This window comes from Notolabrus celidotus, chromosome 16, assembly GCF_009762535.1.
Source record: "Notolabrus celidotus isolate fNotCel1 chromosome 16, fNotCel1.pri, whole genome shotgun sequence".
Taxonomy (NCBI): Eukaryota; Metazoa; Chordata; class Actinopteri; order Labriformes; family Labridae; genus Notolabrus; species Notolabrus celidotus.
The window spans coordinates 17,398,802-17,425,155 of NC_048287.1; the positions used below are offsets into that span (position 1 = coordinate 17,398,802).

Here is a 26,354-nt window from a genome sequence, read left to right on the forward strand (position 1 = left end):
ACCGTGGTACCTCTGTAGTACCCATTTCTTCTGAGAGATTGAAACCCAACAAACCTCCTCTCATGTGGTCCCCGGAGTGCTGGCACTACTTGCTGCCACACAGTGACATTACTGTCACCTGGTATGTCAGTCCTGTCCATCAAATGTGGAGCTTAAGTAGAGAAGGGGACCCAAACGTGTCACTATGACTTGGGCATTACAGACAGCTAAATGTGCTAATGGCCCAGCTAATGCAGTGGAATTCACTGGTGGGTTGACCACACATGCACGCACTACACACACATTAAGTCATCGCTACATTCACTCTCACTCACTCTGGCCTTCAGTCAGAGGTACACAGATATTCACTCAGACATTAACACACAAAGTGGGCAAAGAGTAAAAGACACTGATAGGAGACAAGACTCTCCAGCAGTACTGTCAGTCAGAGGAACACATAAACTGGTACACTTACATGTGAGTATGTTTTATCAATTGTGTCTGAAGTTCAGTAAGTCTTCGTTTCTCTTTGAGAAATATATCCATAAAAAAAACATATTTCTTCATATATGACAAAACAAAGTTGATCTATTTATTAATTTGTCAAAACCACAAAAATATAACCTTCAATCATTCTGCTACAGCTTAGTGATTGAAGTCAATTACAATAAATGAGTAAAGAACCAGATTTATAGCTGTCTTATAATAATAGGGAACACTCCAGTAGTTAACTTCTTTCTCACTGTAACAGTTACCTCACACTGTTGCGTCTCTAAAAAAAGCTTGTCCTCGGTCAGCTCGCCTGGTTAAGTGAATAAAGAAAACTCCCCTGCCAGGTCGGGAAGATCAAAATTTGACATCCATGTATTTGTAACAAGGCTCTACCTTCGACATCTCGCAGTGGGACAGCGTACACTCCTGTGGAAAGACGCTAACACTGATGCAAGGCTTTGAAAGCAGCAATTAGCACTCCTGGTGGTCTACACTGTTGAGTTTTTTTCTCCTTTTACCTTCCCAAGTCTGTTCTTTAACTTCCCCCTGGGAGTAGCTGTTAAGGGATACAATTAATTTTTGACACAAAAATGAGAGTGTTAATTCACCTGTGATAATTAGAGCTATTCTTACCGCATGTTGATTAATGTAAAAATGCAGTGTTTATTTATTAATTAATTTCCGCCCTGCCGTCAGAATGAGAGCTTTTGTAAATGTGTGATCTCGACTTGAGAAGGAAGTCTCAAAGGAAATAGATTATAGACCTGCCCGACAGTAATGAAACATTGTCAAAAATGTTCAGAAAAGTTGCAGCTTCTTTACTTTGATGTTCTTTTTTTAATACATGTCTGTAGATTGTTTGATGTTAAGGCTTGTGTTAGTCAAATAATTATGGATTTTTGGGATTCTTTAGAAACTGTATGACTAATAGTCTTTGCATGTCACATTTTCTTAGTGAAAAGCATTTTGGAAATGCATGATGTACTGTAAGAAAAAGGTGAAAATACATAGAAATTTGTTTTGCCCAAACAAAAATACTTAACAAATGTATAAGCATGAAAGACAAAGAATGCAAACTAAAGTTTTCTGATGCTGGCACCAGATACATTTTGGCATATTTGTTCCACTGAGCTACTGAAATCTGTATCAAAGAATTAAAGAATTTCCCCCAATGGGGGACAAATAAAGTATATCTCTCTATCAAACAATTGTTGGATTTTGACAAAGGTGCAACAAAAGTAATTTTTTTGTCACACTTTCTTTCTTGCATAAAAACCTGATGAAAGGATACAAGAAACATATATCTACAAGGACCACCTTTTGTTTCAATAAAACATGTTCTTTAAACTCTAGTCTCCAACTGTCTTGATTGCAGACATTTTCTAATGCGTAGCAGCAGAAAATGTTCATCTTAAGCACTTTTAAGTGGTGTCAATCAATATTATTATGGAAAAAGAATGTAAATGATGAAAAGAAATGCAAAAGAGGTAGCATATGGACACCTTACACAAACTTCAGATTTTAATATGTAGCTTCCCTTTGCTATACACAGTTTTGGTAACTAAGCTTGTTGTTCACCTGTATGAACCTTACAGTATGAGTTTGCAGTTTTCAGTGAAAAAGCTCAAAAAGTGACTTTACATCAACTGCCCAACCCTCAATCACAGAATAAAACCGCTGGCAAATCTGAGTGAAGCAATTCAAAGCTGAGGAGCGAAATGTTTCCTTCAGGAGATGGTGGAGACCAAAAATTGAGCTAAAAGAGAGATATATTTGATTAGTTTTCAGACTTTCATTCAACATTCAACTTTCAGAATCTGGCAGATATAAACTGTCTGTCTTTGAATAACATTTGGCTGTTGGTACAACAGAGCATTGTCACAGACTTCAGCCCACACAGTTTTGCCAAAAAAACAAAAAGTTTGTGTCTTTTCCAACTTGCATCAATTCGGCTATTACAATACATGTCCAAGCAGTCAGGGCCTACTTTAAAGGTTTTGCGGGGATGTTTATGATCACAGAACGCAACCTATGTCTACGGCTAGCCAAACTGAGCCAGAGGATAAAGGGCACGAATCTCTTGACCTTATCAGCTGACCATTTTCACAATTTGACGCATGGCATTATAACCCCAGGGACAGAATTGCTAAAGCTTAAGAGACACAAAACCAAAACACATAACAAATCTCTGTTAAAAATACCTGTGTGGTAACCTCTCGCCCTAACAAAAGAGTGATCTTAAAGCACTTCTGACTCAGTCAACCAAGACAATCAGTGTCCAGCCAGGCCCATCCCGCTCCATCTTGCCTGGCAGACACATAAAGGCAGCCATCTTAAATCACGTCTCATGGCGCACATCTAATGACTACTGAGCCCCTGCATATTTCAACATTAATTCATTAGAGGCGGGGATTGGGGGAGGGATGGTGGAAGGAGGGAGGGAGTGAAATCAGCAGCAGTGGGGAGAATCCTCAGCGCACTCTGATTAAGGCCGTTATGTTTTATAGAAGCCATTTTTCAATGCCTCCTCTGACAGCACTTGAGGTTATTAAATTGCGGGCTTCAAGGAAAAGAGTGAGAGAGAGAGAGAGAGAGAGAGAGAGAGAGAGAGAGAGAGGGAGGAAGAAAAGGAGGGAAGACAGATGGAGGCGGGATAGAGAGAGAGAAAGAACGATTAACAATAGCGGGGAGACAGGTTGCCAGTTCTCCTTTGGCTGCTGATAAAGTGAACTTCTTGTGATTTGTTTGTGTGTTACCTGTGGTTTCTGGGGTTATCTATATCTCATAGGGAATAGATTAGGAAGTGTGTGCGTGCATGTGAGTGTGTTGTAACTGTACATGGACTGTGGCTATTTTCTCTCTGTCAGTTGTGATACAGGATTGAGTGAAGATAAGCAATAGAGGACACTATTATGTCCACTGAACGACCTTGAATCAGATATCTCTGGAGTCTGCCACATACAGAGCACTCATAAACTGTATGTAAATGTACACAATGATTTCATTTGATTCAAAGTTCTCCGTCATAGCTTCTATTTATCTTGTCCTGTTTAAATGTATTTACTTTATTATTTTTAAGTCCGGCACCTTGAGACAAATTCTCTGATGTGGCGTTGTCTAAGGCCTCTTCAGTCATCTTTGGTTTCTAAGTGGTATTAAGAGTAGTGACAGACCAAAATGTAGACACTACACCCAAAATGTGTAATTGGCTAACTGAAAAGGCAGTTACTCTAACATCCAATGGATCCAGTTTATCATGAAAGAAAGGAGATGTGTCTGACCAGCCACTTTCTATTTGTATGTAAAGGGAACTAGCGTCCACTTTCTTTGGTCCTGACTTAAAATGTATTTATTTATTTTTGTTGGTTTGTTTGTTTAACGTTGAATTGTCAATGAAATATCAAACCAGCTTCACATAAGGAAATGTGATTGTCTGTACCTGTGCCGGGTTTAGGGCAAGAATTACTCATTTGCAAGGGAATTGAGGTTTTTAATTTGTTCAGTTCCGATTGGCCAAACAGCAATGAACGAATCAAGAACGAACAAGCACCGCAGACCGCATACAGGAGAACTACTTTGGTCAGTTCTACATAGGCCTACATGTTAATATCTATTTGCATGTTCTTCATAAAAAATGTAGAATTTGTATACGGAGGTCTGCATTTCCTGCATTGGAAGTCTTCTTATTTATGTTTGTAGGACATATATAGTCCAAGAAGTAATGACCAATCAACTCTCAGCAGGCTTTGGTGTATGAAGGAGAAACAGCCCATGTGGAGAGCGAAAGCAGGTGGGACGCAAACTGCCGTTGACATTCCACTTCCCATCTGCTGTAATCGGACAACAATTTATTTATCTCTTTAAACAGATATCTTCATGCAAGTGCAACAAACAGTCAAGGCAACTCTGTGATGCAAAGGACATCCAAGTTTAGATTTCCAGACTACCTGGAATGCACGAGAAATGATCCTACCTCTGTTCAACACGCTATCATAAAACGTTGTTTTCTTCTCCACTTGAGACCGTACCTGGCAATGCTTTCTTTTCCATAATGATGTTATTTCAGCAAACTTAACACCTTTAAATTGTAAGTAAATATAAGTAAGCCAGAGCCAAGAGTCAGAGTGTTTACTGATTTAACTGGGACCTACTTGAAACGGATGAACAGGCGCTATACTAGGGGATGTATTGGACCAAGAAAGGACAGCATTTATGTTGCAGGCATACAGCATGGAAAAGGAAGTCTTGACCGGAAATCATTTCACTTTAACCACAGGTTACACCAGAAATACTGAAAAGGGGGCATCTGCTCTCAAAGGCAGATATCACCTCACATTAGCAGATGATGATAGACAATGATTACAGATGGGCCCTGAGATTACCTACGGGAAGTTTGTGAAAAAGGTCCAAATGTTTATCGCCTTTGCAAGTCTGACATCAGTTAAATTTCAATTTAAAAACTGTGAAGTTGACAATGTGAGAAGTAGAAGACATTATAGTCAATGTACACTGAAAGGCCAACACAAGATTGCAAGTAAACAATTATAAGAAGATCAAGAAGATCAAACACTTTCTCTTTCTTGGGCACAGTTACTATTTCTAGTATTTGAAGTACTTTTGAATATATTGTGCACATATGAATGCAGCAGAACAGAGCTCTCACACAAACACACCTCTCTCTCTCTCTCTCTCTCTCTCTCTCTCTCTCTCTCTCTCTCTCTCTCTCTCTCTCTCTCTCTCTCTCTCTCTCTCTCTCTCTCTCTCTCTCTCTCTCTCTCTCTCTCTCTCTCTCTCTCTCTCTCTCTCTCTCTCTCTCTCTCTCTGCTTGAATTAATAGGCAGTGGCAGTTCCTCATCAGCCAGTATCTCCTTCACTTTCCAAATGGCTGCTCAGTGCCAGGCTTGTCTAGAAATTGAGTCATCACACCCTGACAGCTGTTGCTTCTCTCTCTTCCTCTCTCTCTTTCACACTCACACACACACTGACACTAAAACACACATACGTGTGGGGCATGTATGAATGAATTGCATGACCATTATAGTTAAATAAAATCAAGCTGTATAGGGATATGACATGTTGGTGTTTGATCTTTGGACAAATGGATTTCACTCTGTGGTTACTGATGACTTAATTTCAATGACTAGTTGTCTATTTATTAACTCCCTGAAAAAATACACACACAAACCTTTACACATGTTATTTCACACAAAAATATGTGGTGCTTATCTTGAGTTTATGTCCTACTTTATCTTACTTATTTAAATTTATGCCAGTTCATTAAGAGCTTTTTTTTTTGTTTTATAGTTGAAATATCCTTTTTTTTTTAGTGAACAATACACATACTTATCATTGGTTGACTTATAATTACACTGGAGGAAACACAGTCGCACAAGTTTAATTGCAGGAAAAAGTAACAACACTAAAAAAGATTCAAAACTGATCAATAAGATGTGCACGGAGGTGAGGAGGTATGAGAAAGGATGGACGAGACCACCTAAGGAGAAATCAAAGACTGAATATTTGTAGTGTTAGAAGGCAGAGTGGATAGAGAAAAGAAGAAGAGGAGAAGGGAAATAAAGGCAATACAGATTGTCAGGGAAAGAAAAAGGCTCTTACAGGCTAAATGACGCCTGATTCCCTGGATATTTGGGCTCCCTCTGGGGAACAAGATAGTTGTTACCTGGCAGTGACAATTTGAGAGGCTCCTGAGGGAAACAAAAAAAGACACTGAGTAAGAAAGACAGACATGCAAGCATCTCTCAGACAGATAGTCCATCCACATATCCTATAAGACATGACGCCAGCACAGTCTCATGCAATTTCTCTTTGGTGTTAGCAAGCTGCATGTAGGTGCAGGGGATAAAGTGGTGCAAAAATGTGTGGGTCAAAAACGAATAAAATCGAAAGTGGAACTTCCCATGATGACAGAAAAATAAAATCCAGTGGGACAAAATTGCAGTGTCCAAATTGCAGTGTCCAAATTGGAGTGAAATCGACCAAAATTGTTGGAAAGAACAAATCTGAACACATGCAAGCTTTTTACATGTTACAATGCCAGATTGTTAACTAAGATAGCCAAAATTTATAAAAGAAAGACATTTCAACGTCCAGCTACACTCTGGATTGCCAGGAAGCTTGGTTAGAAATCTGCCGCCACAATCCAGTTGGAATTTAAAACAAAACAAAAAAACAAAAAAACAAACAAACAAACTCAATATGTGAGATTTTCCGTGCAGATACTTCAGATAAATAATACTGAGTTAGAGACAAAACATGAAACTGAACATCTCTTCATACAGGGCTCAACATCTTCATTCTGGTTGCACCCTGTGCAATCACAGTGATGTGATTTCCAGACACACTGTTGGCGATGAAGATCAAAAGACAGAGCCAAAGCGAGTGACATACACATGCAGCATAATAAAAATTCATTGAATCTCCTCCACAGGCCAAAATGGATGGTGGCAGCTCGGTCATATTGCATCTGTGCAGATGGGGTCATGGGTCACGTAAACTTGTATGAGAAGACAGTGTGCTTTCATGCATCATGTAGCAGATAAAGATTTTTGGGGCTGAGAGAAAGTGGAGGTTGGAGAAGGCTTGCTGCAAACAGAAACAAGGACCCTGAGTCTCTGGAGCCACCATCTGTCCATACGTCTTTATGCCTTTTAGATCATCATGTCCCAAACTGTGCTGGACAGTTCATTTACTCCTCTGAATACCAGTTGTGTATACCTAATTTTTATTTATTTATAAAGTGTTATCTACCTAAAATATATAATTATATAAGTCCTTTATCTTCTGGATTTTGAAATGCTAAAAAAAGAAAACAGAAATGTAAACAGGTTGTGACATGTTTGATTTGAATTCAAAGTATGAAGACGGCTGTTAAAACATATTACTTAGCACAAGAGTAATTAATAAAACTACTTGAATGTAATGTTTTTGAGACTGAGTTTAGTGTCTTAATGTAGAGGAAAGGACAACAAAGATAGTTGAGTATAAAACAGGCATGTGTACTGCTGTAGAGACATTCATTTGACTTCTTCCATTTTTATTCAAATAGCCCTGACCTATTTGTGGTTCCATGCCAGCTCTTATTTCATGTGATCCACCAACAAGCCCACAGCAATTATTCAAGCACAAATGCCATGGACTTGACATAGGCCCAAAAGCGTTCATATACCTCTCTGGCCCGAGGCCACAGTTTGTCATAACACAGGGAATTATGTATTATGGCTGCGCCCCTTGATGACATCACAATAGCAGGATGAAATATAAGCTGTGATATGGCCAGCTGATTGTGGAGAGCTGCGAGGGCTTTCATTAAAAACAGCATATCGCTCATAAAAAGATTAGAGCTAGGCAGCTGTTTCCTGATAGTAGAAGGCTTCTGTAGTAACTTCATCATAAACACGCACACCTGAAAAATATAGAAAAGGCTGTGTTGTACTGCTGTGCAGGGACATGGTAGTAAACAATGATAGAGACCAGGCAACACCAAAATACTTGTATTAGCACATACAGATTCATAAATACTATCAGTGCTTTAAATGGAACAATAAGTAAACCTGTCATACTTGGCTGGAAGCATACATTATTGAATGTTATGGCTAAAAATAGGTGAAAGGAGAAATCGAATACATTTACACTGACCAGTACAAATCAGCAACTTCAAAAGTAAGTGCCTTACTTTACCCAATCTAGGGTTATTGCTCACTCTCCTTTACATTTATTTGTGTTTCCCTCGTGTTCAGTTCCTGCGTGTATTCATACCATGACAGACATGTGATTTTAAATGATAGAGGTTTTTCTATTGTATGATTTACAATTTCCCATTGTTTGTATAGGTTATCAGAGCGGTAGCTTGCTATGACCTTTGTTAAAGTCATGCAATAGGTGGCAGCCTGTTGTGACTCTGTTAGAATTAGCAGAGAAAAGGTAGAGGTTAAGTAATGGATCTTAAGGAGCATTCAGGGTTGTGGGTTGTGAGAGGGATGAGCAATACATGGTAAGGACACGAGGGAACAGTCAATAAGGAAACCAGAGTTTGACTTCTGTGTGAAATCATAAGTCAGTGTTTACATCTTTTAAGTATCATGCATAGAGTTACTTAGGCTGGCAAACTGGGTTATATAATAGAGATGAGCATCAATAATGGTTATTTTTTGCTAATTTAGCATGATTGGTCAATATTGAAAGTAGGCTACTGGCAGGCTTTGGGACAAAAAAAGCTCTTGAAAGTATTTAACATTACCATTTAATCCAATCTATGTTTATTTCATCATTTCAGTCCAACGTAGTAGCCATCTCCTAGTGATGCAAAGTTTCTGACATCAGGCAAAGCGCCTATCGAGCAAATGCTGTTACCAGTATTCCTACTAGTATATTCCCAGTGCAGCTTCTGAGTCCATCCAGGACTTGGAAGCTATAAGGAGGTTTTAGTCTGTAGAAATTTGTTCAGTCAAATGCATTTTAACCATAGATTCAGGAGAAGGCATTGAAGAGAGACCAAACCATATGGGTTTCCAATTTTGTGGGAGCTACAATAAATAAAAGTGTCAAAACTTGTCAATAACAAGACACATATCTAGTAATTTTTTTAGTTTTGCACCACAAAAATTGAGTAATAAGGGTATCAAAATGTTTCAGCATCAAAACAGGTGTATTGCTATCTATAATTATATCAATAAATCCTATCGTTTCAATCACAAGTAACATCAAAGTTAACTCAGTTAAGTCACTAGTGTACTTATTTTAATCCAAACCCCAATTTTCACTTCATTTGTGTTTGGGTGCTTTTATCACACCAAACTATCTATTGCTTCAGTATGAGAACATGTTACCCGTTAATGGGAGATGCGTTGATTTAGCAAACTTTTCTTTGGGTGGTGTCATCAAGTAACATCAAGTTAAGACGGTGATTGTAAAGATTTAAACAGTTTTCACTTGTAGTATGGAGTATAAATCGTCATAATTCACAGCTCTGATGTTTTCTGGTGCAATGTTTTCCCCCCATCTGAACGATCACATTCAAGTACAGTACACTTCACTTATTATACTGTACTGTACTTAAAAATAGAAGTGCAGTAAAACCCAGTAAAAGTATACTCTGTGTGATTACTCACTTCATCACTGCAAATAACTGATAACGACAAAACTAGGCCAGTGTTTACAATTCCAAAGTCTATCTAGGTACAGAGACACTCTGCTACCTTTTCTGTTTAAAAAAAGGCACATAATCAACAAAAAATAATTGGTTAAATTATTAAAAAGGATATTTAGAATTTTCCAATGGCGTTTTTTCTTCTTTCCAACACACAACAACACTGTGCCTCTCTCTTTGCCACCACTCACTGTTCCACAGCCTCCTCACAGAGCTGTACATAATGAAACAAATATGTTATGTGATAGACAAACAAGAAGAAAACAGGAAGTGCTGATTGTTTCAGAATGAGAGAGGTGTACAGGTGCCATTTCTAATTTGGTGGGAGAGGTGGTAGGTGGACGGCCCTGAAGAGCACAAAGCAGCTGGAATCAGCCTCATAAACTCGCACAACATCAAAGGCTCTTTAGCTCGTTTCATCAAAGGTGTCTTCTCTGCTCGGCTCTCACTGTCTGCGAGCGCTCTGCGAGTGTGTCACTCCTGCTATGAGTTTCAGGAAATCTTGGCATGAAAGAAAAATGTACTCAGAGAAAAGTGATATTCCTCTAACACAACAATGTTTACATAAGGAAATGAAAAATGAAAGAAGGCAGTCACACATTCATCCAAGCTCCTGTGTTATTTTTTCACGGTAAAATAAAAAAAAAAACACGTCTTCCTTTGTCAGGGAGAATGTAGTGGAATATGACGTTATAACACAGTGTGAGAACACAGTTCAGCCTGTGACAGGTGCGTTAGACATGAATGTAAATCAGTTTCACATATGTTTTATTTCCTCAAGTTCAGAGCACAATGCTAACAAAGAAAAATATGCAATAACTGCATCACAGACACTGACGCACGTGAGATGGATGCCTGGTTTCTTCATAGAAAGCTAAATCAAATAGCATTTTCTATAAGGATCCATTGGTGTTATACCCCCTATGCTCATTAACACAGTTGTTACAGTGCAGTTCTCGTGTAAGAGAGGTATTTTCACCAGAGTTAGAACACAAATGTAGGCACTGCCAACACAGCTCCACACACCAGTTTTGTTGAGACTTCCAGCTTCATGTGCATACAATTACCATCAACACTGAACAAAGTAGCTATTCTGCTTCATGATCAAGGGGCATGATGTGCTTGATAAGTTAGCCTCTTTTACTGTAAATCAATGCAAAACAGTTACAAAACTATAACCAAGAGTATGCAGCTGCAGAGGCTGATGCAAGTCACTTACAGAAAGAATAACTCTGCAATCTGAATGTATGTTTTTTGATTGACATGCCAAATGTTCACTCATTAAAGATGCTAAAATGATCATTACATTTAGCTGATTAAATATATAGAATGATCCAGTTGATCGATCTTGTGTAGCTGCCATCACTGCAGTGGCGACTCATTGTGTGCTGCTGCCTATGCTGCCTATGACAACAGCATGCATAGTTGGATTAAAGACATTAGACAGCAGCTACTATTTAGATTTTACATATTAGATAATAATGGAGAGATAGGGAAAAAATGCAACTGCCAGTCACCTATTTGGGATACAGTGCTGGGTAACATGTTGCTCCTCTAGTGCTAACTATGCTAGTTAGCTTACTAATTTAACGGCTGTTTTTTAATCATCACAGACTAGCTGCATCAGCAAATATGTTTGTAAAGATCAATAGGGCAAGTATTTTCTTTCTTTGTTTTCCTTTTTTTTTTGGCTAATGAAGTTGGTCCTTTATGATCAGCTGGAGCTCTTATTAATGATAGCTAGCCACTAGAACAATGTTCAAGAGCATGTCTTTTATCCCCAGGCCACGAACAATAAAATGCCAGTTATGATGCCAACAGTTATGATATTCTTGGTCCTCCACTGAAGAATATCTTTGTCCTCTGTGCTGTCAGTGAGTCTGTGTCAATAGTCAGTCCTCATATGGCAGGACTCTATTGTGCAAAGTTAACAAAGTTAGTTTCTCATGTCTGATAGAGCAGCTAAGAATTCCGGTGGTTTGGGGCTGCCCCATATATAGAGGCTATAGTCCTTGTCGCAGAGGTCACTGGTTCTACTCCCGGCACGGACCATTTGCTGCATGTCTTCCCCCACTCTCTACTCCCCACGTTTTCTGTCTCTCTTTAGCTTTATAAGCCGTACAAAAAAAGGCGAAAATGCCCCCAAAAATATAATAAGACTTCTGCAGGTTCTTCCTGATGTCATCTACAAATAAAGTAATAGAAAATTGTTCACTCTTAAGACAGCTTGTATATAAACATTCAAGTTTTAACTGGCTTGTTAACTTCAGGTAGTTTGTGAGATAAAAAAAACAAAAAACACCAAGATATGTTTATCTGGCTAACATTAAAGGCAAGTATTTCTTAATAGCAATGCAAACATGCCAGTGTTTCTTTCACTGCTGTGAAGCTGCAAGATAACTGTTGGAAATTGGTAATTTCAACATTGGAATCTGGCACTTATTTGAAACCCACAGTCCCTGTGAACATTACAAATGTTTGGTGGAGAGGCTGGGTTTATTTCCACAACCTTTTTCTGACTGTCAGATTATCGTTTTGTGGAATTGTGGAAACAGTATCAGCAGCGAATATCTCATTTTGTATACCCCATCTATTACTGAAGAAAATTTGGCTGATAGAGGGAAAATAAATAGTCACTGTTGATGTAGATAGAAGAAAACTGACCAAAAGTGAGAACAGTGATAAGGCTGAGAAAAACAACAGAGAGGGGACGGAGACGGAAGACAGCAAATGTGGCCATTACAGGTGTGCTTATCACTGAAGGGAACGCGTGTCAGAGAGAGAAAAGAAAGTTCCCCCTGGAAGACAATGGCTTCGGACAGGCTCACAATAGCTTCATTAGAGGGTTCACATTATCAGGTCAGAGTAGATAGAGGGGAAATATCAGAGTGGACACATTCGAACGATGCCCATCGCCAAGGCCTGCCAACTCAGAGCCTCAGCTGTGACGGAGGCAGATTTTTTTGTTTGTAATCAGACGCTGCTGAAGCTGGCGGTGATGGGAAATGGTCAAATAGGTAAAGTGTGAAAGGAGAAAAGGAGTAAGGGATGAGATTAATGGCCCTCTCCGGCCATGTTGCAGCTCTGATGGAAGGTTAGAGGTTGTAAACAAGATGGCAGAAAGTGGGTGGGTTTTTGAGGGAGGGTTGGGTTGCATTAATATAACCACTTTTAACTTGAAAATTGCCTTTTACCTGTTTCATTTTGCTTTCATGAAGGGCCTTCATTGAACTTCCTAGCAACAAGACATAAAGAAAAAAAAAAAGCTGCTACAATATTAACCATGGAGAATAATCAATCTACGAGGAAATCTACACACATAGACACACACACCCAGGGTTTACCATTAGTACTGGACGTGAACCCTCTCTAAGGTAACCTCCATGTGCACCAAACGAGCTATCGATCAGGCAGATCAATCAGCGGTTGCTAAGTGCCCACGTCACACATGTTCACTAGCATCGGGGGAGCTGTCATACAACACTTACAATCAATTACCGAAATTAGCCCCTTAACCCCCGTGTGGTGCACCAGACTGTACTCAAACCCACAAATGAATGACAACATGAAGGAAAGCTTTACGACTCCTATGGAGATGATTGGAGATGGGAATGGTGTTTTTTTTAAATATTGCTTTTGAGCACTAGAGACTGTTCAGATTAAGGAAAGGTAACAGGAGGTGAAAGAGGGAGGTCTCTGGACTTTAATCTTGTTTTTTTAAAGGTCGACTGACATCTCATTTTGAAGCAAATCCCAATATTAATGATAAATACAACGGTTGGAAATTTAAAAAGGATTATCAGTTCAGTAATTATCAGTTATCAGCTTAACTTATTATTAATATTTTAGTTAGTGCAGTCCTGGAGTCACAGTCCTATGTCGCAAACCAAGCTGACATTGTTAATTCGTTGACTCTGTGATCCCATGGTTACCCATACATTTTGACTGTTTTCTTAGTGCTTTCTACAATTAGACTAGTTGATCAGACAGAGTATAAATTTCCATCTGAACGATTCAGAAATGTTTCACTTCAGAACCTCCCTTGTTCACGTTTTAAAAGGAATTCCATATATCACTTTTTGTTGTTGTTGTTGGAGGAGAAAACATACCTAGTATAAAAAGTGAATTTAAATCAACAACTTTTGAATATTTAAGGTGAGCACATGAAGGTACAATTGCACTGCATTGACAAAGACTCACTGGACCTGAAGGTGACACTAGCATGCGGAAAAAACATCAGAACAATGAATCCAGGCCAGAGGAGACGCTTCAGCGAGATGGCCCCAAAACTCCACCCGCAGAGAAAACTCCCTCACTGCCTCACTCACACTGTCTTCCTTTTAAGTTTTTACTCACTACACCTCTATACTTTCTATATGTCCTCACTACACACTCTCACTCACACACACACACACACACACACACACACACACCACACACACACACACACACACACACACACACACACACACACACTCTCACTCACACACACACACACACACACACACACACACACACACACACACACACACACACACACACACAGCACTTCCCCTTTAGCCAGAAACAACCTACAAGGTTGCAGCCCCTCCAAGGATGTGCCCATGTCATGGACAGAGAGTATTCTAATTTCATCCAAGTTCACTCTCATCCATGTGCTGGTGATAAATCTTGTTTGGTGACAAAAACAGAGTCCAATTAAAGTAGAAATTGACACAAGAAAAAGAAAATGTGAAAGAAATGCCAAGTCAAGGACAACACTGCCTGTAATAAAATGGATAAACAAGTGTTAGCCATTATTATCTAGAGTGGTGGGTATTTGCTTTTTTATTCTGTGTGCATGTGCATTCAAAGAAGCTGTTCTTTTTGATAAATACAAATTTAGATAACAAGCAGTCTTGTTAATCCCCAAGACCAACGGCAAACTTTTGCACACTTCTCTCCAAGCTTGTGATGCATAGTTGATTGAAACTTTCACATGAAGCTGAGATCACACTTACACTCACAGTTCAGGTTTGTGGAACTGTGACTTCCTGTTTGCAGCTCACTTCAAACTCTGATTGGTCCCTATTGGAGGTTATATGTGAAGTTTAGAAGGTTTTAAAGTGTGACGACAATGCATTAATAAAGTATTACACTCTGATTTCAGAAATTTGGGAGACACTTTTAACTACAAATTAGCCACCAACAGAAGTCATGAGTTCACAGATACTTCTCACAGAGATATACAAACAGACTAAACATGTGGTTAAGCTGCTCTAAAGAGGACATTTAGAAAGTGTGAGCTTCAAATATGAGATCATATTTTCAAAAAGGCAGAAATGCTATTTGTTTCTGTTGTTCTTTAAACAATTATTACAATTAGAAGTCTGGTGAAGACACACCATGTGTGCACTTTTGAGGTCTATGGGATCTAATTTCAGTCATTCATAGGTACAAAACACATTTGATTCAAATTTACCAAATGTGGAAGGAGACTTAAATTTAAAGGCAATTTTTGTACAGTACATTGCTGTAGAAACATGTACTTAATGTAATAAATGTAGATGTGTTTTTACCCTCTTAGTGACAATAAAGTATGAGCACAGTTTTAAGGGACCTTATGTGCTTAAATTTGTGGGGCTAAATGTGTTAACTTGAGTGCAAGGGAAACTGATGAGAAATCTAAACATCAAACTACATTGCCATCTCTGAGCTTGCCTGTTTAATATTTTCAGTCCAGGTGGGCTTGCCATTGACCAGAAATTTCAAAACCCATGACCAACTTTTTTCTATAAACCGAAACCATAATTCCAAACTAGCGTTGAAGACATGAGGCCTTCCAGAGTTGTTGAAAATTGCATTATTGAGAGCTACTCCATACTTTGCAACCAAATATTCAATCCTGTCTAGACAGCACTTCAGTGAGATGTGTATAGAGTCTGTAGATCAAGTCAAAGGTGAAATAAAATGTTAGATGGCAAACGCAGAAAGAGTCACTCTTACTAGATGGATGGACATTATATAACAGAGGCATATGTATCTGTGAAATGTCAGCTTTGTTATGCCCCTAATTTACAAATAAAATGATTTCCAAAATGCATTTAAACATGAAAATGTGTGTGAAAAAAAGTATATATTCTTTTAGTTAAAAGGATGTTTATCAGCACTTACACAAGACAGAACCCTGGTATCAATCCCTTAAAAGGCAACGGCTCTATTATGCTTGGGCTGCAAAAGCAATGGTTGTTAGTGGCAACTCCTCAATCCATTAGGTGCTACCTGTACACTATATGAGATTTGTTGACAACATAAAAATGATCTAACATGTACCTCTCAATGTCCTTCAAACTGTCTCTGTGGCAGGAACACACAGATATTCATGGGTTAACAGAGACCTTACACTGACTGCATGCTGCTTTGAGTAGAACAGTTACAGGCTTGTCTTAAGTGAAACTCCTCGAGTGACTCCATCAGTAGAGTTTATCATTCAGACAGCCTAATGCAGCGGGGCTTTTGCCATTTACTGTTTTTGTCATCTGTGATATTCATCTGGATGTAAATGGAGCTGTCAGGATAATGCTATGAAGGATCACGCTAACCCCCATTTACCAATCTCTTCGTCAAATCCCAGAGGGTGGAGCTTTGATTACTCCCGCAATTAGCGATGTCAACCTCCTCTATGAATTAAGTATTCAGGTTTGTGTTTTCAAACCAATTAGCCTGCTCTCTCGCTATGACTTGTTGATTAATTATAGATATTTAGTTAGGAAAGGAGACATTAATTATTAATCAAAATTGAATTATGCGGCATAATTAACCGCAAAACTTTTCTGTTTTTTTTCTTCTTCCATCTCAGGATGTTTTTTCGTTTATATAATCTTAGACTGTTTGTGACACGTGACGGATCTGAGGAGGATATGTGACCTTGGCTTACTTGAAAAGGCGCTGAAAGCATTAACAAGGTGCTAATAGCTTTTTGTGGGAGTGTTTGCTGTACTGTCAGCAAGTTGCTGTAAGTGCTTGACACTGACACACACACACAAACACAAACACAAACACACACACACACACAAACACACAAACACACAAATCCAAAATCAATGGGCTCTTAGAAACCTGTTGGAAGTCTCTATTCATCACTTGTTTATGACTACATGCTATGAAGTGAGGTAATGGCATTTATGGGTATTTACAGGTGACATGTTGAGTCCTTAAATAATATTTATTGCATTTGCCACTCTGCTGCTATTGTAGCCGGTGTCCTTGCACAGATGATGGAACAGATATCTGGTCATATATTGAAGGAAAGGTGGGATTTATTGCAGGGTCATGCAGGTTACAGAGTGCCTTACCAGCAAACAAGAGAATGTATCATCAGCTTTTGTTTGTCCATTTCTTCAGCGTGTAATGAGTATTGACTGACAGGCTATTAAATATGAAGATTGTGACTGAAATGCAATAAAACATTGATGTTGATCATTGTCTGTTGCCGGGCAGATTTCATTCATCAGGCAATGCAAATCTGACGAACCCCCTACAACAAAAAACCTTTAACTGAGCAAATATTTGTCATTATTGAGGCTGTATACAACTCCGAGGCAGCCAGCTGGTAAAACAAGTGTGAAACAAGCCGTACACATTTTTCTTCTGCATCTGCGATAAAATAACCTCACTGCTAACTGCACTTTTAGCAACTTTGTGATTGATGTAGCTGGTGTAGTTCCATACCATCAGCATAATACTGGAATGGAAACATGAGGGGAGAAGGACTGTGGCATTAGATGCAGTTTTGCTTAATTTCTGTGGGTATTGATGCATTTCACAGCACATTTCAGTAACCAAAGAGACCGTGATGAGATAAGGAGATTACCGCACTTATCATAATCACCACTGAACGGCTTCGAATCTGCATGAACACACAGTTTATTGCTCTGGGATGAGGCTTACAATAGGAGTGTGGCATATTTTTCTCATAACCACAGGTAAATCTGAATGACAGGTGTAAAATGTAGCAGCTAATGGAATGCTAAATTCACTCAGGAGGCCCCAGGAAATGCAGATTCACCCGGCTCCTTTACCTCATAAATTAAACGGATATCTGATAAAGCTTAGAGCAAATGCAGGGAGACAAAACAGCACATTTACCACATAACCTTAATATCCAGCCTGCCTATAATGTCACAAATTGATGGCAGCTGACACAGGTGCATTATGTTTATAAACAAATGAAACAGCACTAAAGTGTAATAGCTTTCCTTGTGAATTAAATTGATTTTTTATGTTTTTTACAGTATTCAGAAGGATGCAAAAAACAGTCACACCAATAAACAGTGATAGTAGATTTAGTACTCCTAGAAAAACCCCACTCTTATAAATTCTCAACTGTATGCAGTATAACAGCAAAAAGGACAGTCCTAAGTTACCTTACTGCAAACCTTTGCAGGGACAGATATTGTATTCCTCCACTTGTTCTCCTCACATTTATTTCATGCATAAAACGGGCACAAATCACCCAGACTCCCCATAAAGCACAATAATTCCTGAAAGCACAGAGTTTGGTCTTTGAAAGTGTCTGAGAGAGATATACCCTCTCTGTAATGAAAATGTTCGCTCAAGCCAATTAAAGCGGAGCCATTTTGTCTTTGTGTCTTCCCTTCCTCTGCAATTAATTAAATGTGGTTATAAAAGGAATATTCTGGTGCTCTGAAAGGCTGCAGCAGACCTCCACTGGTCATGTTCTAAGGTTGAATTACTGTGTTGTCAATGGAGCCATTATGTGAAAATTAGGTGTGAGCTTGCCCCCTTTACAAAATGCTATTGTATGACATGGTTATGAATGCTGCATGAAAACCACTGACTCCAGTGAATGATACAAGCTGTGAATGAAACCTGCTCACATGTCTTTCCATTTTATTAATTCAATCAAGCTTGTACCTTACAGAGATTCACCTATTTTTACCTCTGTCGTTTATCACTTTATTGTATTCACCCTTGGTTTCTCTTATGGTCAGCAGAGATTAAAAAAGGTCATATTATAATTTTAGACTATTCAGAATATCTGATAGTGGTTTATCTTGTACCTGTCTTTTAATGTGTGTCCTTATCGTGCGACTCCGGTACTAAACTGGTTTCTTATACTGTTAAGATTTCTCAGGCGTCACACACAAATGTATCAGCTGTGAGTATGTCATACTCTTTATGTGTGAAGGGTTTTATAGTCCTGTAGATTTTGATTTTTTTACAGCCTAGTAATCCATAATGCCATAAATTACAGTCTTTTTATGAAGATGTGCTGTAAATAGTTATAAAGCAAAATACCAACAGGACAAGCCTGCAGGAGTTGCAAGTCCAGAGCAAAGTTGTACTTTAGAGGAGCAGAGTTAAGGTCAATGCCGGGGTTTCATGGAAACAAAAGTCACATTACATTTTATTACAACATCTAAAGAGCAAAGCAGGGCTTATACTGTATTTTGTTTAAATGTGTTAGGTGTTCTTTCTCAAATGATCATCTACTGACATTTTCAACAAGGTTGGTGGTTGAACAGAAAGTACACAAGCACATATAATTGTCCTTGAATGTAAACGTGTCACACTTTGCATTTGAGTCCTCAGAAGATGATGGAGTTTCCAGACATGGATCATTGACATTTTAGGCCTTCGTCATCTAGTCTTCTATTTTACCTTTCATTTGAGGTTTTGACACAAATATAAAACAAAGAGGACTTTCTGTGGCCCTGTGAATTCATCTACCGACCCTCATACCTTTATGCACAGAGTGGGATATATACATTAAAGGAAAAACGGGTGAATAAAGCATCTATCTAAAGCACATCCGATCTGAATCTGGCATTTGAAAGACTTTGCATAAATACATACAATACTGCAGACCTTAATGTATCACCTTTATATTGTAATAAGAAGCATCAGGTGCCCGGCACGGACATTACTGCAGACCTCCCAGTCTCACCGCAGGGTGACTTATTATTATTAACATCATTTGTCTGCATCTCTCGCTGGTTCAACAGACACTGTGAGGGTGACATGTTAATAAATGACCCTGGCTCCCTCCCTGGCATAGACCTCTTCCTCATCTGAACCCTCAGCCTCATCAGTACTACATATACACACACACACACACACACACCCGCACACGCACACACACGCACACACAGATACAGTACATCCAATCCCCTGCAGGGACAAGGGAGGGGCGGTTTGTTTTCCTGAAGGTCCCCACTCTGTCTATTGTTGTTTGCACTGAAGGGGACAAATTCAATTCATTCTTATGACAAGTAAGCTGTGATACACGGGAAGAAAGAGAGAGGGGAGGAGAGAGATATGATGCAGGAGGAGGAGGAGGAGGAGGAGGAGGAGGAGGAGAGGTAGGAACATGTGACTGTCCGGGAGGAAACAAACAGATGAGGGAGAAAGCCGAAAGTTGCTGAATGCAATGATAAGAAAAAAAGTAGAACACAACAGCTGAGCGAGCTGTGCTTGAGGGAATAGAGACTACAGCTGTGCAAATGATTAACTTCTGTGTACTGCTGTGCTGTTTTAAACCACAGCTATTGATGCCTTTATTTTGAGTTACATGGACTCTCTCATAAACTAGACATAAATGGCACAACTACGATCAATAAATTAACTTTTAACCACAGAGAAATGTAACCTCTGCCAGTCCTGCAGCGACACCAACTTTATTTCATTAGACACAATATAAAGTAATCCAAATCCAGTGATTTCTCATCGCTAAAGATAACTTGCTGTTATCAATTTCTACTTTTAGCCCCAAGTAGAGTAGTTTAATCGCTGAGAGAAGTCCTTTAAGAATGAGCCTCACTCTATACTACCAATACTATACTACCATTCCATCCTCAGATTTACCTTAAAGTTGATATAGTTTGTATTTGACACTCTGCAATTCTAACTGCAACCATTTAAGTACTGCCAACATAAGTTTCCTCAAGCTACTTCATTTACTGTTAAGGTCCCATTTCAAAGATTTAAGGTTTTAAGCTTAAAGCTGGGTTTGGTAATTAGATACACTTTTGGTTATACTGGTTAAAATGTTCTTTATGTCCCGATGGCAATCAATACATAACGGGTTTTTAAAAAAGAGCGAAAAAAAGCAGAAGCACTGGCCAACACTGGCTATTGATACATTTTACTTTTTTATTGATTCAAGTATTTCCGAATCAATCACCACTACTTGCAGAAAACTTTTCAAATTCAACAGTCAAAAAAAAGTAAAAAAGTATCATCACATTTTGGAATAATTCTTGAAATAAAATGTTAACATTTAAATAGATTTTAAGTTAATGTATATTTCTACAGCTTTCACCATTTTCCCTAGCTGGTGAGTCTATTCAGTTAACATAAAAGTTGCCATTAAAAGTTTCTGAACAAGCTCCTAAATGTTGATATAATTTCTTATTCAGAACTTTGCAATTTTTGAAGAAGGTTACATTTTTAGATCCCAGTAGTGCTGACAGAATTTTGGAGGCATTAGACTAGCTTTTAACATTGTATTGTTGCATTGCTACCTACCCATTGTATTCATGTACTGCCCTCCCACCCTCCAAAAAAACAACCCAAAACCCCCTAAAAAAACCTCTGCTAATATTGTGTGAATGGTTTTGTATGAGACTTTTTCTATTAACTTTGTTCTTTTAATCATTATCTATCAATGCTCATCCTTAATGTTCTATTTGTTATGAATGGAAATAAAAATTAACAATTCATTAATGATGTTGTCATTATAAGAGTTAAAGACAAAAACAAAGCCCATCAGTGTGGTTAACATGAAGCAAAAAGGTCTTTGAAAGCTACCTATTATAACCGTCTCTTTGTGAATCTCCCCATGATGCTTCACTGTGAACTCTCACATTAATAATCCTCTACTCATATTCAAATGTTCTGTCAAGAACATAACAAAGATTGAGTGCCTTTACTGTGGTGAGGCTAAGATTGAAGACATGTCCCACTGACATTGTTAAAAGTTTATGAAAATATATGAATCCTCAAATGTCATTGGCTGCTAGTGCTCCAAACTCCTGCACAGTTTTGGAGCCAAATCGGTCTTTTAATCAAAATGATTGAATGCTAGCGAGCTAGATTCAGGAATGTGAATAAAACAAGGTGAGGGGAGGATACAGAGTGTGTGTGCATTCTTCCTTTGATAGTAGAGGGTGGAGATGTGGAGGGGTCACACAATAGATCTTACCACACAGATGTGCGATTTAGCTGAACATCTTTGTGCACAAATGGAGATCACAATTTCGAATGAGCATGATCAGAAAGCAACAGAGAGTCAACCCTCCTTCAAATGAAGACATATGGTGTCACATCTGGAAGCAAAGCTCCGCATATTTTGCACAAAACACACTCTTTCAACCTAAGGGACTGAATCACACAGGGATATTTGTGTACCACTCTTTATCTGTCTCTGAATTCAAAAACTACTATATATTCCTACACATTATTTTTCAAGGTCCATAGTTTTGCATTTATGTTGACACTTTTATCAGCTAAAGCAGTTGCGGATAAGCTTCTATTCAAAACAAGGAATAATAGACTTGACTTTTGAAAACTGGTTGTGTTTGGACAGAAATGGCTCCCAGCTTCTGTCTTAATATGGAATTGATTTATGCTTTCACTAAGAGGGAACAGAGGCAGGGGAATGTCTGCAGGGATGGCCAGGGGTGTCTTGGGCCCCTCCTAATTGGCCACCCCAACTTTCTTTTGTTGGTACTTAAAGTTTTAGAAAAATACTTCACACATCTATTTTATAATACAGGTGCGTAGGAGGGGAATCAGTCCACCTGGAATGGTCCTGCACACTGTTCTACAGCCAAAAATACATTTATTGGCAACATATTAGTGCTGGAATATTGCAAATAATGTTGATAGAGTGCAGGAGTTTGGTTACACAATTTTACCAAGTAAACCTGGTGACCCTGAGGAAACTACAGGCCAAACACGTTGTTCGCTCACAATAAAGTCAGTAAAGGTAAACGCAGCAGTGTAATGTTTGTGTTTATATAGCAGCACAAAGTAGATTCAGGGGTGTAGAAGATTTCTAAAAACAGAGATTGGGAATAAAAATGTGGATCAAGTTGAATTAGATGTGAGTTGTAGTTACTATTTGTAAGACAAAACAACATATTTTATCTTGGCTAAAATCATTTTTTTACTCTAAATGGGGTGCTGTAAAGATGCTCTTTTGTCTAAATTAAGGATAATAAAATGTGAAAGACAAAGTTAAAGTGGGCAAGTTTCTGCTAACAAAGTAACTTTTATAATTCAGAGAAAACACTGTGTTCTATGTCTTGGTCCTTCTACCAAACCATGGGAAGTTGTTTTTTTTAAGTAACGGCCAAGAACAATATATTGCATCTTCAGTAGCTTTATGGGTTAACTCAATTTATCTATGAGTTAAATATTTGAATTCATGCTGCACAAAATAAAACTGAAATACTGAGTTATTAAAAAGTCATAAGTACACAAGTTTGTCTTCATCCTGAAACTATATACCAGGTGGACTTATGGCTACTGGAGTCTGTTTGGAGTGGGTGATACAGAGCGCTATTGTGGGATGGTGAGAGTGATTGAGTGCCTCGAGCCTACAGCAGCCGTCCCATCGTTGCCACTCTATTCCATCATACACGCATTTACCCTTAAGGGAGTCTGCCGAGAAAACAGGTGCTGACCTCGTGCACCTGTGCTTCCCTTGATGCTGGGAGAGGCTCCCAACCAAGTCCCTGTCCTTTTCCTGTTTGCTCTTTTGATTTCCAATTTAGTTAAGATGGCAAGAACACTGCAGGTTTTCTTAAGAGCTGACTTAACAATTACAATTGCATCACTTTGCTTACTTGCAGAATCGATAGCAGTGAGCTTATAAATAGATGTTAAGAGTCTTACTTTTAGGGAAAGATCCCCATCCACAAAATATATACTGTTTTAACATGGCCCGTTTCAAGCCTTCATCAGTTGTAGGTGTTCTTTAGAAGCAGTAAACTGGAAATTATCCAGAGTTGGAGCATCACCATGGACTGTTGGTGTGTTCGGGTCTGTCAGTCAGTTCAGATAAATTACTTCCCCGTCAATCTGGCAGTCATTTTAAAAATTGTTAGTCTAATCAATTGCAAAAAGAAAAAAGGAGAAAAAAAATACATTAAATGATAGATGCATATATTTGCACTAGACTCCTTTTCAACTATCCTCATTTGCATGCAATGCTACTCAACCGTCCCAATTAGGGCTACAAAGAAGGAGGTAATTGCAGATTAAAAACTAGAATGCTATATGTAATCGCATGGATCAAAACACAATTAAAACTTCATCTCAACCTGTTCTAGCCGGCTGATGAGCCCAGCCCCCCTCACTGATCTTAATACTTTAAATCATATAAGGGAGGGTCGTTGCAGACGGACAGATGAAAACACCTCTCGCGCCCAACAGTAAATTAATCGCACCAATTATTCACCACCAAGAGACATTTAATGCAAGCCTTTGGAGGAAACGAAAGCCGGGCACTCAAATCCTCTCATTTGTAATTGGCTGTCGACTTCAATAATTGATTGGAACAAATGTGAAATGGATGAGAGGGTCTAAGTGTTCTCCATCACACGCTTTCTGGTTCAGCAAGTTCACGGGCGACTGCTCAAAAAGGAGTCCCAGTGCACGGATTTGGCAGATTTTTATACCATCTGATTGCTATGCATGTAAGTAGAGGTAATAGCGGTGAGCCCTTTATGTGAGAAGAGTGTTCAAAGGATAGTTTTTCATCGTGTACATTAGCCCTGGTGTTAAATGTCAACAACCCTCAGACAATAAAACAGTCTATTACTGGACCTCTGGACTTCATACTGAGCCTGGCTATGAGCGTGCATGTATATAGGGGTATTATAAGCAGTTTTTTAACATGACCCATCAGTATTCACCATATGTGACCTCTGGAGCTTTTAAATACATTACACAATAACCATTCATTATAAAACTATCCACTTGTAATTATTTAAGTGAACACATTTTAGGAATGTCAGAGTCTTTTGGTCCACTACTATGGACCAGATTGTGATATTTTCAAAACTATCAGATTAAACTAATTCCTTATCATTTCGAATCACTTTGTTGTATCACAATAGAAACTTAATGTGGTAGACTCAAAAAGTAGAACCAGAACCTTTAACTTCTTCTTAACATCTTGAAACTCATCAGCAATAGTCTGACAACAGTGTAGTCTCTGAAAGCGGAGCTTGTTTTGGGGGTTTTCAGGTGTCGCAATAATGAACAGGTGGTCATTTGGATTGGAATCCCAACAAGGTGAGCGGGACCCTTAGATGAAGAAGAGGGATCCTGCCTATTCATTAGGCAGAGGGATCCTGACTATACTTTATCCCACTTAATCATGTTTAATACCTGCCAACTAAAGCTACAAACAAGTTGACATAAAATGCTAATTTAAAGATGCTTTTATTGATTTAAAATGAATTTATTTATTTGCTACAATTAAAAACAATTCTCCCTCTGATTAACATTAAATTAAACATTAAAGTTAATACATTAGCTTTCTTATTTGTTTTAATTGACACTAATCTGAACATTATCATTCAAGGTAAGGTTACACTAAACAAGGTGACTGTAACTTCTGTAGGGATATTTATGTTGATATTTCTGTCGTCATTCAGCTTTTCTTCTTCTCTGGGCTTTTCAGTTGGCACACCATTAAACATGCAGGGTAAATGTCACAACTTGTGACACTGTAGCTGAAGAAACCTTGCAGAAGTCACAGGTGAACTAAAATATATATGTGGAAAATGTAAAAGAGAGCTGTTTTGGCATGACACTTTGCTCTGACACCCACCCTGCAGGAGTGTTTACAGGCAATAACAATAGCTACATAAAATAAAATGCGTTTTCATGCAGTCCATTTTGTGTTTTTTAGGTCACAAGGCACCATTATTAATTTCAGTCTACTTTATAATCAGCTAAAGCATGATTAAGTTGCCTCGAACAAGCTGAGCTGTGCTTTCCAAAAGTCTATAGCTCTTCACTTTCACAGAAACCTATAATAAAACTCTTCACAACATCAACCAACACTTAAAAATCTACCAGGTCAAGTATATGCAGATTTAGGTTCTTTACTGCATCTGCTTTTTCAGTGCCACTGTGCATGTTTTTTCTATGTGTGTCAAGACATCTTTTACAACCATGCAAGACATTTCAAGTCATGAAATGAGAAATCAACATGCCCCGTGAGGCCCTGAGGCAGAAAAATGAATCAATGACGCTAAGCAAGAATGGCTTAAGGGGGCGTGAGGGATGTTGTTCTGCTTTCACTGTCTCAAGAAGACAACAAAAGAACAACAATGCAATGTGTATGTAAAGGACACATGAAGTGTATACACTGTGACTGCAACAAGTATACTATAGGATTGAAAGTTGTGTGTTTGAAGGAAATAACAGATTGTTAAATATCTATTACAAGTGAAATAGTGATGATTTGATGAAAGCTATGCTGACTGTAGGGATTAATTAACACCCAAGTATCACCAAAAATATTTCCCAATTGTATCATTTTTCCTTCTATAATAAATATTTGGAGCATTTTGGGGATTTTGTATAAAATAAAATACTGAGCAAACATCTCTGAATATTAGATTTGATTTTATTATCAGTTTTGGTAACTGTATTCTCACATTGCTGGATTTGGTTTCAAATCCCTTCACTCTTT

General features: G+C 38.5%; 1 protein-coding gene across 5 annotated transcripts in view; it reads right to left on the reverse strand.

Moving 5' to 3' along the window:
* Positions 1–26,354, reverse strand: part of tshz1 (teashirt zinc finger homeobox 1) — a 195,146-nt gene that overhangs the window by 79,048 nt on the left and 89,744 nt on the right. The window contains exons 3-4 of one of the 5 annotated variants that reach the window (XR_004634327.1): positions 6,088–6,176; positions 2,015–2,227 (exon numbers count right to left, since the gene is read on the reverse strand). The exons of 2 other annotated variants lie outside the window; for them this stretch is intronic. The gene's annotated coding sequence lies outside the window, so the exon portion shown is untranslated. Of the gene's footprint in view, positions 1–2,014; positions 2,228–6,087; positions 6,177–7,567; positions 7,895–26,354 lie in introns of those variants that run through there. 2 more of the 5 variants (XR_004634326.1, XR_004634328.1) reach the window with 2 other exon arrangements.